General features: G+C 35.0%; 1 protein-coding gene across 1 annotated transcript in view; it reads left to right on the forward strand.

The window, feature by feature from the left end:
- The window catches only part of LOC110108173 (replication factor C subunit 1), a 50,473-nt gene that overhangs the window by 20,610 nt on the left and 12,026 nt on the right, over window positions 1-17,837 (forward strand). The gene's annotated exons all lie outside the window — the stretch shown is intronic.

The raw sequence follows: 17,837 nt of genomic DNA on the forward strand, positions 1-17,837 counted from the left end.
ATCACGCCGGTCTCTGTTAAATCCGGGCAATTTTGCACGATTTTATAATTATTTGTTTCTTTATTAAGATATTATGTATAGATCTATAAATAGGGATAGTTTTGTATAATAAAACTAAAGCCTTTTCCTCTCAAATTCTTTGAATTTAACAATTATAATAATGTTTAAATTATTATGTTATTTTCAGTCTATAGTTTGTTTAAAGGATTCGTTTTAGACTTAAAAGATGGATAAAAGGTTATTTAGTCAAAGCCAATAAATCTTTTGTGATATGGGACCTTAACCTAAGGTTTTATGAATGAATACTGTTTATTTTTTAATCCTTTGACTTTTTTGTATTATTTTTTTCATGCTATTAAATTTTATGCTTAAATTTTGTCAAATATTTATTTTTATTACCAAATGCATCTTTATTATTCACGCACATGAAGGCCTGGATGATGTGAAACGTACATGCGATGGAGTTACTTTAAGAAATTAAAGAGAGCAATTTTAACAAAATAATCCAAAATAAAATTATCACTTATAGCAAAAGATTGATCCTTGGAGTTCTCAGTTTTTAACTTGCTTAGGCAAAGAAGAGCGCAATCAATCAACCAAACAATTCAAGAATACACAAAGAATAATTGTAAAACTACGACAATAAACAAGAGTCCACGATTTAATAATGAGAATTTTCAACTTTGGATTCCATACGCTCAACTAGTCTAGGCTTCAGCGGAAGAAGAGTCTCCACATTAGAACCGTTTCAGATTTCCTAATTTTAATTTGGACTTTGTAATTTCAAATTTTTTGAAATTTGAAATTTAGGCTTAGGAGGGAAATTAAATTGAGAACCAAAATTAATACCATGAGGAGCCAGCGGTTTTTGGAGAAAATTAGGGATTAATGGGATAGGAGTTAATAACAAAGGAGGGAATTTGGGGCTCTATGCATGGCCGGCCATATGAAAAATTAATGGTTGGAAATTAAAAGCAAGTGGGGCCCACTTACTAGTCTAGTAATTAAATAAATCTGAATGTATTTTCAGTTTTCTGAGATAAAACGTTGCCAGGCTTGAAGAGTTATCAATTAGAAGGAATTTGAATTGATCATTCAAATTATATCCAATTAATATTGGGGCCAAAATCAAGGTGCTAATTTTGGAAAGAATTTATGTCCTCATGAAGCCACTTGGAATTTCAATCTTTGAAATTTGAATGAGGGGAGGAGAGAAACCGGTGGCCAATCCCAGGAACTGGGCTAGGGACGAGATGGGGAAACCTACCGGGAGCAGCTGACAGGGAGGGCCGGCGGTCAGGCCAATCCAGTGGGGGCGACGACAAGAAAATAGGGGAGGAAGAGGGAGTCGGCGGGGTGGGGAAGAAAAGGAGGGGCTTGCACCACGCCACCGGTAGAACTCACAAAGAGATCTCCGGCGAACTCCTCTTCAAGAACTTACAAAGAGATCTTTAGAGGCTTCATGAACTCACAAAGAGAATCATCAAAATAAAATTTTCATTTCTCCAAAACTAACTATTACAAGAGAATGATCATATAAATAGGCCTCACAATGACAAAGAAAAACAAAAGACTAAAATGCCCATTGGGCTACAATAGCTACCAAATACCCATAAGGGCAAAAACGGAAAAACATAAAATAAAAATAAACTACTACATAAAAAGATGAAAATACAGGTCATGATCGTGGTCGTCGATCTCCGGCATCTCCTGAAGGTACATGTGTCGAAATCGCTGCCGATGTCCCCATCACTGGATCTATTGCTTCTATCCACGCTGAGTCCCTTTCTGAATCAGCTTATTGCTCAAAGAAATTTGATTATTGCTTCTTTAGATACTATTACTGCTCTATGTTTGGTTTTAATCTCATATAAATTTCAATAACCAATTGGCTTCACTCTTTAGACAATAGTCACATCAAGAAAATTTGATATTGATAGACAGGTGTTGACAATCATATTTAGTTTTTCTGTAATCATATGCTTATAGAAATAATTAGTTTGAAGAAAAAAAGAGACAGGACATGATAAGATTAAAAATAAAATTTATTTTTTTTTAAAAGGACTGATGGCATTTTTTGAAAATGATAGGGCTAAAAAATAGATGTAGATAAACTCTTGGATTTTAGAGCAATTCATCCTTTATAATATTTAACTTAGAGGGTGGGCTTGGAGCTCTACTTTGTTTGCCTAGATTGTGTTATGATTGTGTTATGGAGGCATGGATTCTTTTGGTAACGCAACATTAAAGCTTGCATGTATCAATCTCTCCCTAAATTCTGCTTTGAGAGGATTCTGGTAATAGTTGTATTCTTTTTAAGTATTTACTGAGATATATCTTTTATTTGGCATCAATGTTTTAGTTTGTTGTTAGCGGCCAATCATCTTTTTGTGCTTGGCTACTAGAATTTTTTGTCTGCTAATCTTGGCTTAGAAACTAGCTTGTTGTTGATCTGGGATAACACCTAGGTTATGAGGACATCGATCAAAGGTTCAAATATGTGTATCGCCGTAAGCATCACAGATCGACGGCCATGATTCAGAGTTTATATTTTTAAATATTTATACTTTTTATTTTCTTTGAGTCTTCCTATTGTACCCCTATTATGAGTTGAGTCATGTTGTAGCCCTGAGGGCAATTTAGTCTTTGTTTCTTCTTTCATGTTGAGACCTATATATAGGTCATTTCTATTGTAATGAGGATAATGAATTATTGAATGAAAATTTTATCTTGTTTCTTCTTCTTGCATGAGAGCTAGAGAAAGGAGAGAGCTCAAAGGGAGCAATTACAAGGCCCACCAGTCGTCGGAAGAGTCCACGGCTCGTGGTCTTTTCTTCTTCTTATTTCTATCCGGTTTTTCTTCTCTTACTTTCATCCACCTACCCGCCGGATCTTGTCCAAGCCACTCCACCGAGCTCACCACATACTACCTCTTCTCCAAGCCCAAAGTTTACTTAACCCCACCAACCCGCCCCTTTCTTTCCTCCCCATTGGCTCCACCACCCGCCCCCACCCGAGCCCAATCTCATCGCCGGCCCATCCGGGGAATTCTCTCATGATGATGATTTCCATCACCATAACTTCCCTCGTAATTTCATTTCAAAGAAAGTAATTACCGAAATTTCGAAATTTCTTAATTCAAATTTCAAAAACTTTCCTTAATTGCAAATCCTAATTAGGAAAGTACTTAAATCCAAATCAATTTGAAATTCAAATTGCAGTGGATTTCATAATAAATTTTCCTAATGCTTATGTGCTGATTTGGAAGGCTCATAAGGTTCTCCCACACCTCCTCTCTCCCTCTTGGACCCGCCGGCCCCATGTGGGATTCTCCCCATTGAATGCCATACTAATTCCCCATCTTATTTGAAATTAAAATCCGATTTCAAATAACTCCCCCCCCCCAAATTTTACAAATCCTGAAATTAAATTTCAGGATTAGTTTTAAAACCCCCTCCCTCTCTCTCCTATACCGCCGGCCCCATTAATGGGCTCTCCCATTGTGTGTTTCCAATTCTAGCCTCAATCCAAATTGAATTTGAATTCAAATCTTAATTCGATTCCCTTAAATCATAAATTTATTTCAGATTTATTGGGAGACTTATTAGAATTGGATTCCAAACCATAGCCCTTCCCTTTGAAGCCGCCGGCCCTCTCCCACCTTGCTATTCAAGCCGTCACCTTTCTCCCTCTTCCTTGCTCTCAAACCACAGGCGCTTTCCCTCATTACCTCATATCTCCTTTCTCCCTATTGGTGCTCTTTCATTTCCGGCAAGGATGCATGGCGGATCCCGAAGTTGATAGTGGATTCGTACTCGACGCCTACAGAGACATCTACATCGTTCGATCGCCCTTCTTTGATGTCGGGTTTGGTTTTGACAATACCGTCGAAGATTACTTGAACAAAATCCTCCCTACCCTCGTGGACATCATCGACGATCAATTCTCGGACTACGAGTGGACCATCAACAATCATCCACCCGTGCCATTCTCCACCACCGTCGACCTTTCCGTGGATTAAGACCATTGGCGTTGCGACCGTTCTCGTGGCATCGTTGGGTGTGCTGAAGGCCTTTCTCCGCAAAGTCATACTTTGAGTGTGAGTGAGTATGGTAACTCATAATGAATTTTCTAAATATTAACCGTGGGATTGTATTACAATATATTTGCTTTTTTGTGATACTTTCGGAGTTATCTTAATTTGCCTTAAACTTTTGAATTGTAACTGCTTACTACAATAAAATTGGCGATTGAAAGTTCTTTAATCTAATCCTACGAAATCTTCATCTTAAGTTGCAAGCTTTGTAATCCTTTTAAATATTTCCGTGCAATTCTTGTTTGATTCACATCACTAGGCATTTAGAGGTTTGTTGGATCTGAGTCAGGTTAAATGATGCCGACCTATTTACATCATGTTTATATATATATATGACCAGACATAAGGCTCTAGTCAACTTTGGTTGGACCTTAGCAATAATTGTAAATGTGAACAAATACGAATCTAATACATTTTTCTTCTTTTGAATGTTGATCATTTCAGACAATGAATGGAAACACAATATAATGTTACCATTCTATTCCATCCAATGGGCATGGGAAAAAGCCATAAGGTTGGTCAGATTTCAAATATTTATGCGAAAGTGAACGAACCTCGACTGTTGTGGCTGTATTCGAGTGAGCAGTTAGTTCAATTTTTATTTTTTATTTTTAAAGTCAAACATCAACCAAAAATGATGCCGGACAGTCAGATTTTGGTAAACCTTTGATTGGTTCTTATGGGAAAAAGCCAAAAATCTCGGCCAAATTTCAGATCTTCATGTGGAAGCCTAATGTGAATTAACCTTGACTGCTGTGGGTATATTTAACTTGGTAGTTGAGTTATTTCTTTTGAAGTCAAACTTGAACCAAAATTCATGTCGTACACCAGTCAGCTTGTGCTAAATCTTTGATTATTTTCTACTATTAATTATTCATGCGGGACTAATCTCTCTCGGAGGTTTCCAGGCTAGTCCATGGTGTAATCGGGCTTGTATTTTGGTTCCTTTTGTCATAGTTAAAGCTAATATGCATATTTAGCAATTGAAATGTTTAATATCCCACTGTTTCCCGATTTTAATTATCAGAAATTTAGTCATAATTTAGTTACTTTTAGTGTGCATTTCGTTGGGATCAAGTAGGTTTGGATATGTGTTCGAAATTAAAATTTTGGAATGAATTAGAAGAATTAATACAAAAGTTACCTCTTGAAGAAAGAATTTTTATTGGAGGAGATTTAAATGGACATGTTGGTAGAGAGGTAGATGATTTTAAAAGTATTCATGGTGGTCGTGTGTTTGAAACGACAAATGAAGGTGGTAAGATCATATTAGATTTGTCTTTAGCTTATGATTTTTTAATAGCTAATACCTTATTTAAGAAAAGAGATGAGCATCTTATCACTTATAAAAATGGATATAGTAAAACATAGATTGATTATTTTCTTATAAGAAAATTAGATCGTTTAGATTGCAAAGATTGTAAAGTTATTCTAAGTTAAAATTTATGTATTAAACATCGATTATTAGTTTTAGACTTTAGCATAAAGGGGCAGAAAATAAAAAAAAATAAAGTTAAACGATTTTTTAGGATTAGATGGGGGCATTTAAAGAATATTAATAAAAGTATTTTTGAGAGTAAGATTTTAAATCTTAAGATTTTGTCTGTGCATGTTGATGCTAATGTTATGTGGAAAAAAGTTGCTAGTGATATTAAGAATATTGCAAAAGATGTCCTTGGAGTTTCGAAGCGAAAAACTCTTAATAGTAAAAAAAGTTGGTGGTGGAATCCAAATGTGCAAAAAAAAGATAAAAAATAAGAAGATTTGATATAAAAATTGATTTTTATGTAAAAATTCTGATAATTGAGTAATTTATAAAGAGGCTCGTAAGGATTCTAAGAAAGCTATTTGCGATGCAAAGAACTTAGCTTTTAATGATTTATATAATAGATTAAATACTAAGGAGAGAGAAAGATATATGTATAAGTTAGCCAAACAAAGAGATAGGAGTAGTAATGATTTTAGTTCAAGTGAAATGTATTAAGGATGAAGATCAAAAAATACTTTTCCTAGAAGATGATATTCAACAAAGGTGGATGAGATATTTTGCTAATCTTTTTAATGAAGAATGTGAAAATACGATTGACTTTACTGGCTTCAGCACCATAAATGAAAATATAGATTTTTGTTTTTATCAGTGTATTAGTAAAATCGAAGTTAGAGAGGTTTTAAAGAAAATGAAGTGTGGAAAAGCTGGTTGACCTGATGATATTCTAGTAGAGATGTGGAAATGCTTAGAAGATGAATGAATTTCTTGGCATGCTAAACTTTTTAATATTGTTTTGAAGACTAAAAAGATGCCAGATGAGTGGAGAATGAGCGTGTTAATTCCCATTTTTAAGAATAAAGGTGATGCACAGGAGTGCGAATTATAGTGGAATTATGTTAATGTGTCATACTTTAAAACTATGGGAACGAGTTATGGAGCGTAGATTGCGTTGTGATACTAATGTTTCTCAAAATCAATTTGGATTCATGTCGGGTAGGTCTTTTATGGAACCCATATATTTATTGAGAGGTTTGATGGAGAAATATAGAGAGAATAAGGAGGGTCTACATATGATATTTATTAATTTAGAGAAAGCATATGATAAAGTTTCAAGAGAAGTGTTATGGAGAGCTCTTGAAAAGAAAGGAGTTAATAATGGTTATATTCAAATCATTAAAGATATGTATGCATGAACTATTACTTGTGTTAAAAAACAAGGTGGTTTGACCAAGTATGTTACTATTTCGGTTGGATTACATCAAGGATCAGCCTTAAGCCCATATCTTTTTGCTTTAGTCATGCATGTTTTCACTAGACATTTGCAAGAGGATGTACCTTGGTGTATGCTTTTTGCTGATGATATTCTTCTTCTTGATAATACTAGAGAGGGAGTTGAACGTAAACTTGAATTATGGAGGTCAACCTTAGAGTCTAAAGATTTTCGCTTGAGTAGATCTAAAATTGAATAATTGAAGTGTAATTTTAGTAGCAATAGACCTAATGAGGGGGTTGCGACTTTGGGCGATCAAGTCATTAATAAGAGTACACGTTTTAGATATCTTGGATCTTTTGTTCAGAGTGATGGTGAAATAGATGGGGATATTATCAGCAGAATTCAAGTTGGATGATTGAAGTGGAGGAATGGATTGGGCTTGTTGTGCGATAGAAAGTCCCCCTCAAACTTAAGGGAAAATTCTATAAGTTGGTGGTGAGACATGCAATGCTTTATGGTGCCGAATGTTGGCCATTAAAAGAGAAGCATAATACTAAATTTAAGTGTTGCAGAGATGAGGATGCTTAGGTGGATGAGCGGCTTTATCCTTAGAGATAGGATTCGAAATAAGCATATATGTAAAAAGGTTGGAGTAGCTCCAGTGGAAGATAAGATTAGAGAGAGTCGCCTTAGATGGTTTGGCCACATTAAACGGAGGCCTTCCGATGACCCGGTTAGGAAAGTTGGGGTATTAGATTTGACTTATGGTAAGAAAGGTAGAGGTAGACCTTAAAAGACTTGGTTAGAAAATATTAGAAATGATCTTTCTTTATTAACATAACACAATGGCGAAAAAGGATTCATGTAGCCGACCCCACGTAGTGGGACAAAGACTTGATGTTGTTGTCGTTCGTTGGGATCACAGGATCATCCTGAATTAAATTATGTTGCCATTGGTCTTATAAACTCTATCGTGTTAGTCAGGGTTTTTAATTGGGTTAATCCTACTTTGATTCTTTGCCAAAAAAAATCCCTATATTAATAAAATTTATTGGTGCACATGAAGTTGGCAGGGAGATGCTGACATCATGTATGCAATGGAAAAACGATGACTTGTTTGATTTGACAGCTGAACAGGATACGAACAAAATGTGTTCAATTATCTTATGGAACTGCATTTTACTACGCAGTATATATCTCCTCGTAATAGTCATTTGGTGTTATGTGGTTTGGAATGATACAAAGTAAGAAAACAGTGTTTTTAACTTCTTATATTGACTGGGCATCATAATTTACACGTAGGAGCTTGATTATTTTTAATAGCCGAATGACACTCCGCTTAGTAGAATAAGAACTATACAGTTCTACTATCCATATCATTTTATGAGCACTTGATTAAGTAGATTTTCATTTCTATATTTGTTTATCTTGCAGGGAGAAAGAAACTTCAATAGGTTTGGTGGATGGCTGGGAAAGAATTCAACTATGGGAAAGAACATGAGGCTTTTGGAGGATGTCCAAATTCACATCCTTGCTTCTCAAACTTCTAATTTAGACAGGTGGCATGTTTCTTTAAGTTAATTTTCCGATCAATTCTGGCAGAGCATTATGTAGTTTATAGAGTTTTGATCTCACTCTTTTTTAATCGACCACCCTCAATATGAGCCAGTAGTTTTTTTTTGGTGTGTTTGTGCTTTAGATGTGAGAATAGTACTTACTAATTGGTAATTTGGTTATCCTAATATTACTACCGTTATTCTGATTGTACCATAAATACCTGAGGAAAATCCATAAATTAGATCCATGTGTTTGCGTCCCGATGAAGAACACACTGGTGGAGCTGTTATTCATCGCTATGGGTAGTGATATTTTTATTTTGTAAGAAACAACACAACGCTCAGCAGAGAATTACTTAGTTCTGGCCAACTTTAATGATGTAAAACTGCTTTGATTATTTAATCATTAAATTTCTATATATTTAAAACCTTAAATTGGTAAATATTGTCTTTCATTTCTATTTGAAGTCTCTTTTTTTGAAGAAATCTTCCTATTGGGGAAAAATGTGCATTCCATTGATGAATTATGTGTTTGTGTTTGCTTCCACGATATTAATTATGTATGCTTTTTTCGGACCATGTTGGAAGGAGCTTAATGAAACTCTCATTTATTTTTGTCAAAAACATCACAAATTTGTTTTTTTCCTTTTCATAAGTTGTTTTATTTTTTCTGTCATTTCTTTATTTGATGACAAGTTAGTGATATGGCTGATTGGGCTTTCTTGCTTTAGGCTTGTTTATTTTGTTTACAGGATTTCAATTTTAGTAGTTTTGGTTAATTTCCACAAAAGTTTGTTTGGAGCTTGTGGTGGGTTGTTGGGAGCGTATGATTTGCAATACTTGGAGTCTATAAGTTGGGTTGTTTCGGGTATACGGTTTTGGGATAATGTGGTGGTTATGATCCACCAATATGGCCATTGGGACATGATATGCCACAGACACGTCACATGCTATGAAGCATGGACAAGGGAACGACACGACAAGGACATAACATTACATAATTGTAAAAAAAGTAAGACATAGCATGCTGTAGATAGAATAAGTTTTATAATATTTTAATATTAAATATATAATTTGTAGTGCTTTATGTTAAAGTCATCATCTGATGAAGTATAAGATCATATATACATATACTTACAAGAAAAACTTAACAATGACAAAAGAAAAAATAAATATTATTGATAATGAAAGAAATGCTTTGATTGTAAAAAAATAAATAACTCACGAGGGTCGCACGAAGAAGTTGCTACGCAGAATAAGTGTCATGCATGGGACAATGTCATGTAGGAAAACTTCCTTGCAAGTTCTGTGTGAAGGATTCACTTGAAGAGTCCATCACCCTTTGAATTCAAACATCAAGTAAATTACTTGTGCGCAGGAAGCTATTACTCGTTGAAGTTGAGCGCCGAGCGACTCGGGTGCTCACAAAGACTCTCCATTAAAATCAAGAGTCGCTCATCTCTCGTTGGTAGACGAAGAGGCAATGAGAAATTATCGTCTCTCATTGGTAGAACAAAAGGTAGGGATGACTGTGCTACAATAGACTGTCAGTTTTGTCATGTTATATTTCACTAGGTTTGCACAAGCACATTATATTCTCCATAATATGCTACGCTGGATTTGTTTGTAGGTTGGTGTCTGACTTTTGTCCTACGTGTCTCATAATTGAATTTCACTCTTAATTGACCATGACACTTTTTAGAATGTGTGAAATATTGGGGCATGTTGGAGTTGTGTATGTGTCCCATGGACATATGACATGGGTACAAAAGGTATTTAGAAGTGTCTATTGCTTCATAGGTGACATGTCTATTATTAAAAATATAGGGCACTTAATATATTGGGCACAGCATTGCAATATTATAACTTTTCTTTTAGGATGATGTGTTATAAATCATAAATTATGATGCTTGAACTACTAAAATTGTAGGTACAAAATTTTCTTTTTAACCAGAAAGAGCCTTGGGTCCTTTCATGTAACGATATTATATCTTAAAAAACAAAAATACTCTAAGTGTTTGCACGAGTTAAATAAATATGAAATTAATTCATATATTAGTAAATTTATTTGAATTGCTCATAAAATAAGAAATATTTTTAAATTTATTAAATACCTTAAATTCAATTGAAGAAGAAATAGCCTTAAATGGGGGGCAGCTTGTAGTCTTTCTGCATTTGAGGATGGTGCATTGTTTTGGAATTATCTTTAGCTTATTTTAAATTTAGGTGGTGCTAGAAGTCCATTTTCAATTACGTTTGAGGTGACTGGTTGGGTGGCACTAGCATTATAGTTGGATTGGCTTGTTAGCATTAAAAAATTTAAAATTGTGATTGTAGCTAGTTTATTGCATTATGGAAGTTAAATTAAATTGGGAATTCCTTTTTGAATTAAGTTCAACTAAAATTGAGATTGATCCTATGCTGACTTTATTTGCTGGCCTATTTTTTGATGATTTTATAAATAGTTGTTGTAAGACATGGCATGAATAAGACTTTTTTTCTAGTTTCAATCTTATGAGTGTAAGTTTGATGTGCGACTCTTTCAATCGTGGGACAAGTGTGACTGCCTGATTCCAGGGGAAGTCAACGCCTTGGTATTGATGTGAGGCCGGATTTTTTCTTTCTTTGGTAATTTTGGTCCTTGTTCTTTTTATTGATGTAATTTAATTTTGGAATGTTTAGTGCTCTTGATTTTGATCAAATTGTGGCATTGAAAATTTGATTTGTATAAATTAATTCATTTTGCTTGTTGATCTTATTTCTTCTCAATATGCTGTTAAAATTCTCAAATATTTTTTATCATTCATTATCAATTTCTTGATTTAGAAAGCATATGATAAAGTTCCAAGAGAAGTGCTATGCAGAGTTCTTGAAAAGAAATGAGTTAATAACACTTATAATTCAAATCATTAAAGATATGTATGCAGGAGCTATTGTGTTCAAACACAAAGTGGTTTGACCAAGTATTTTCCTATTTCAGTTGGATTGCATCAAGAATCAGCCTTAAGCCCATATCTTTTTGCTTTAGTCATGGATGTTCTCACTAGACATTTGCAAGAGGATGTACCTTGGTGTATGCTTTTTGTTGATGATATTCTTCCTGTTGATTAGAATAGAGAGGGGGTTGAAGGTAAACTTGAATTATGGAGGTCAACTTTAGAGTCTAAATGCTTTTGCTTGAGTAGATCTAAAACTGAATATATAGAGTGTAATTTTAGTAGTAATAGACCTCGTGAGGGGATTGTGACTTTGGGCTAGCAAGTCATTAATAAGAGTACACGTTTTAGATATCTTGGATCTATTGTTCAGAGTGATTGTGAAATAGATGGGGAAATTATCAGCAGAATTCAAGTTGAATCGTTGAAGTGGAGGAATGCATCGGGCTTGTTGTGTGATAGAAAAGTCCCCCGTAAACTTAAGGGAAAATTCTATAAGATGGTGGTGAGACCTGCAATGCTTTATGATGTCGAATGTTGACCATTACAAGAGGAGCATAATACTAAGTTAAGTGATGCAGAGATGAGAATGCTTAGGCGGATGAGTGGCTTTACCCTTAGAGATAAGATACAAAATGAGCATATACATGAAAAGGTTGGAGTAGCTCCAATGGAAGATAAGATCATAGAGAGTCGTCTTAGATGGTTTGGTCACATAAAACAGTGGACTTCCGATGACCTGGTTAGGAAAGTAGAGGTATTAGATTTGACTTATGTTAAGAAAGGTAGAGGTAGACCTAAAAAGACTTGGTTAGAAAAAAAAAAAAAAGAGTTATTTTCATACCAAATGATGAAGGCCACAACAAAAAGAAAGGAAGAAATAGATATGCTGAACAAGGGGTAAAAAGATAACCATAGTTTCAGACAAAACTCTAAATCATTTAGAGGAAAAAGAAAATATAACACTATTTTAAGCGGGGAATAGGACATACCAGAATATCATGACGACAATAATTATTTCATTAAAATGAAATTCAAAATGATATGATAGGGTTAATTATAATAGCAAGCTTACTACTTGAACGGAGATCCTAGCCAGCACAAATATGAAAATCACAATTCTCAATTAAAAGTAATAGTCATAACATAATAATTTTAGTTTCATTCAAGTCGTGTGACATTTATGATGACTTGGGCAAAGTTAGAAAGGGAATTTAGGTCTTAAGGAGATAAAAGATATAAATGAAGATGACTATATCAGATAGGTGAGTTGATTTGAAAAATTAGGTTGCATTTTTAAAATTATTGAGACTATGGTGTGTAGTATTTTGTAAGCGGAGTACAAAAAGTATAGAAGATAAATAAAAAAGCTAAGATACAGTATCTTTTAATATAATATGGAGCATTATGATAAACTACCATTATATCGTTCAAATCTCATCATGCAATACAATCTCATTCCTACAATTATCAACCAACTCATCTATAGGATCCGAAATGATGCTTGTAGGGTTGATGTAGTGAAGTGTGGTTGAAGGAAACACAATATGTATACTTAATGCTTAGGAATCTTTCAAGAGTAATAGAAATTCTCTAGGATCTAGAACAAGTATGTGCAAAGAACTGTTGGCGCAATGGCCTTTTTTATTAGTAGTAATCCAAAAATATTAACCATCCAACTTTGAGAAGTCTTTAGCAAAAATAAAAAAATAAATAAATAATCTATTTATCATTATGGTTTAGGTTGCACTTTGAGGTTATGTGAATATTAAAATTCAGAACAAAAATAAATTCAATATAACTCTCCTTACATGAATCTTGTCATTTAGGGTTGCAAATGAACCAAGTCGAGCAAACACTTTTACGAACTTGAGATAATTTTCCAAAATCTTGTTTGGGCTCCATCCCGAACTCGTTCCGAGTATTTGTAGTAGTATTCAAGCTCGGCTTGTTTAAAATTATAGTTGTTTGTGCTTGTTTTGAGCTGGGCTCGTTAGCTTATCAAATGAGCCTATTAATGAGCAATATTATGAAGTAGCTTGTTAGTTAATTGAATAAGCATCATCAAACCTATTAATGAGTAGACTATTGAACTTAAAAATGAGACTTTGATAGAATGAACTACTAAATAAACTAACATTTGAAAGAGCATAAATAATTCTATTTTATGAACAACAACAAAATAAAATATAAAATAATAAGACTCCCAAATAATCATGCATTAAATAAATTTGTAATTAAATCTTGAATGAGTATATTATCATGTCTTAATCTAGCTTCTTGATGATCTTGTTCGCTGTAAATGATATTATTCATGATCATAAATGAATGGAACGCCATTTCTTTATTTGTTCATTTGCAACCCTATTGTCTTGCAATTCCTCATGGTTATTTTTTTAGGTTGCTCAAATAACATAACATCTCTAACAGGTATGAAATTATGTGACTTGGGCTTATACTCAAATGCAAATAAATTCATATTATATTTTAATTAAGATTAAGACTCTTCTTCATACTCTTGTCTGGGCTTATTTGTAGGCTATTGTGTCTGCTCATGTTTAGCTTCAGACTATGGATTAGGTATAATGCGTTTGCATGGTGCATTAAAGAAACCTTTGCTTTATCTTTATATTTCCTGTTTGGTTGTCTCTGTTTTTAGAGAGTAAATTTATCAAACTGAGGAATGCCTGCTTACTCTCTGAAAATTGTTATTTCAAAAGTACTTACCAGTTCCTGATTTAATATGACAAAATAGCATAAGCTGTTTAAACCTTTCATAAACTAAGTAAAAGATGAAAGAAAATTTATGCTATTAAGGCCTATGGCCTTTCTTAAAGGCTTGGATATCATAATGTTATTGTTAAAAGCCCCGGCCGTCCCTTGACAATTGATCCAATGACCAGAATGGGAATCCGTGGGAGGCTCACCTGGATCATGTTGATCTTTGTTAAATCCCAACTGTCCCTTGACACTTGATCCCAAGGCCAGGATAGGAATCAGTGGGAGGCTCACCTAGATCACATCAATCTCCTTCCATATTTGGGTGGCTGATTTAGGAAGGATTATATTATGGCAATTATACATGATTCTGTAATTATTTGTTTATTTATTAAGATATCTTATATAGATATATAAATAGGGATAATTTTATATAATAAAATTAAAGCTTTTTCCCTCTCCAATTCTCTGAATTTAACATGGTATCAGAGCCTTCATTGCCTTGGCTGGAATTATGAGATTTTTTTACCACTGAACTTTCTGAAGGGAAGGCCCCACCTTCCCTTCAGAAAGGAAAGGGAGCGAGTTCCTGGCTTGTTCATTCCTGCGTACGTTCAACCGAGAGGAAAGAGAGTGCTTCATCTTGCAGTATCTGCATTCGATCGAGAGAGACAAACGTCTTGTGCGTCTCGTTTAGAGGAGTCGAGCGAGAACCCTGCAGTTTTTGCGTTCAATCAAGAGAGATGAACGTCCTGTGAACCCCTCTCGTGTGCAACCAAATAGGATGAGAGAGGCGTGCGGCTAGAAAATTTTGCGCTTGTGTCTAGGGCGAAACCAAGCGAGATTGTGTGTCCCTAAAGCTTGTTCCTCTAGTGTGTACAGGGGCAGAACCGAGAGGAGCCAATTAAGAGCCTACATCGGGACGAGAGACCGTGCAACTTCATGGGATCAGGTACGTGCTTCCGGACCGAGCAGGTACGTGCGTCTGGATAGCTTTTGTCTTGTTCCTCTGCCCCCAAAATTTCTCGCGTCCTCCGCATTTGCATCAAATCCTGTCGGCATACACTTTGCCACATGTTCCCACCACCGGCCTTCATTGTCGGAATTCTGAGGAATATTAATCCTTCAATCGGCCAGAATTTTGAGGAATACGGGTTCCCACTATCGGCCTTCATTGTCAAAATTCTGAGAAATATTGGTCCTTCCATCGGCCTTCATTGTCGGAATGTTGAGGAATACAGTTTCCCACTACCGACATTCATTGTTGGAATTATGAGAAATACTGGTCCTTCAACCTGTCTTCATTGTCAGAATTATTACAAATATAGATTCCCACCACCATCCTTCATTGTCGGAATTCTGAGGACCTTCGTGCATCCAAGATCGAGGGGAGATCGAGCTGGAGGGCTCCTCTTGCATGCGACGTTCAGAGTCAACCGAGTAGAAGCGAGCGGAGGACCTCCTCCTACGTGTGTCGAAAAAAGCCAAGAGTTCTCTCTCAAGCGTTAGCTGGGATAAGCAAGAGTGCAAGACCTGCACTCCCTCCTACAATCAAACTAGATGGATCAGAGGCCTTGCGTGCGCATGTACTGGTTGATCGAACAGGAGTCTGTTCAGGTGGAGTCAGACCACTCGGAACGAGGAGTTCTGCATGCTGAGTTGCTTGAGACGCGTGTTTCTGCTCCTGTCCTTGGCTTACCACAACCTTAAAAACAATATTATTTTTTCTTTTTTACTGCCGTGTCTTCATTGCTGACTTACCCTTGAGAACCGACAGGGAAACAAACTCGAAAGATAATTAATCCACTTTCCATGCTTTCCCACCACCAGCCTTTATTGCCCTTTCTGGTATCTTGAGGACTATTCTTCAACGCAACTTTCATTGCTGCACTGCACCTTGCAGGCTTGATGAGATAGGCTTCATCGTTATCCTTTACCGCAATAATGTTTGAAGTTAATTCCTCCCAAAGCTTTGACCAAATGAAGGACTGTATGATGCACCAAGGGACTTGATAACTCTACTTTTTTTGGACTAATTACCAAGCTGGGAATGATAGATCTGTATTCCACAGCTTGAGGGGGAGTGTTAAAAATCCCAACCGTCCCTTGACACTTGATCCAACAGCTAGGATGGAAATTCGTGGGAAGCTCACCTTGATCATGCCGATCTCTGTTAAATCCCAGTCGTCCCACGGCCAGGATAGGAATCTGTGGGAGGCTCCCTTGGATCACACCGATCTCCTTTCGTATTTGGGTGGCTGATTTAGGAAGGATTATATTAGAGCAATTATGTATGATTATGTAATTATTTGTTTCTTTATTAATATATTATGTATTGATCTATATATAGGGATAGTTTTGTATAATAAAATTAAAACCTTTTCCTCTCCAATTTTTTGAATTTAACAGTTATAATAATGTTTAAATTATTATGTTATTTTCACTCTATAGTTTGTTTAAAGTATTCGTTTTAGACTTAAAAGATGGATAATTAGTCAAAGCCAATAAATCTTTTGTGATATGGGACCTTAACCTAAGGTTTTATGGATGATTACTGTTTATTTTTTAATCCTTTGACTTTCTTGTATTTATTTATTTTTAATGCTATTAAATTTTATTCTTAAATTTTGTCAAATATTTATTTTTATTGCCAAATGCATCTTTGTCATTCACCGCACATGAAATCCTGGATCTAAAGCTTCTATCCACGCTGAGTCCCTTTCTGAATCGGCTTATTGCTCAAAGAAATTTGATTATTGCTTTTTTAGATACTATTACTGCTCTATGTTTGGTTTTAATCTCATATAATTTTTCAATAACCAAATGACTTCAGACAATAGCCACATCAAGAAAATTTGATATTGATAGACAGCTGGTGACAATCATATTTAGTTTTTCGGTAATCATATGCTTATAGAAATAATTAGTTTGAAGAAAAAAAGAGACAGGAAATGATAAGATTAAAAATAAAATTTATTTTTTTGAAAAGGACTGATGGCATTTTTTGAAAATGATAGGGATAAAAAATAGATGTAGATAAACTCTTGGATATAGAGCAATTCATCCTTTATAATATTTAACTTGAGGGTGGGCTTGGAGCTCTACTTTGTTTTCCTCGATTGTGTTATGGAGGCATGGATTCTTTTGGTAACGCAACATTAAAGCTTGCATATATCAATCTCTCCCTAAATTCTGCTTTGAGAGGATTCTGGCAATAGTTGTATTTTTTAAGTATTTACTGAGATATATTTTTTATTTGGCATCAATGTTTTAGTTTGTTGTTAGTGGCCAATCATCTTTTTGTGTTTGGCTACTAGAATTTTGTCTGCTAATCTTGGCTTAGAATCTAGTTTGTTGTTGATCCGGGATAACACCTAGGCATTTAGAGGTTTGTTGGATCTGAGTCAGGTTAATGAAGCCGACCTATTTACATCATGTTTATATATATATATGACCAGACATAAGGCCCTAGTCAACTTTGGTTGGACCTTAGCAATAATTGTAAATGTGAACAAATACGAATCTAATATATTTTTTTTCTTTTGAATGCTGATCATTTCAATCAAGAATTTGACAATGAATGGAAACACAAGCAAATGTTATCATTCTATTCCATCCAATGGGCATGGGAAAAGTCATAAGGTTGGTCAGATTTCAAATCTTTATGCGAAAGTGAACGAACCTCGACTGTTGTGGCTGTATTCGAGTGAGCAGTTAGTTTAGCTTATTTTATTTTTTTATTTTTTAAAGTCAAACATCAACCAAAAATGATTCCAGACTGTCAGATTTTGGTAAACCTTTGATTGGTTTTTATGGGAAAAAGCCAAAA

Source organism: Dendrobium catenatum, unplaced genomic scaffold, assembly GCF_001605985.2.
Source record: "Dendrobium catenatum unplaced genomic scaffold, ASM160598v2 fragScaff_scaffold_1574, whole genome shotgun sequence".
NCBI classification, from domain to species: domain Eukaryota; kingdom Viridiplantae; phylum Streptophyta; class Magnoliopsida; order Asparagales; family Orchidaceae; genus Dendrobium; species Dendrobium catenatum.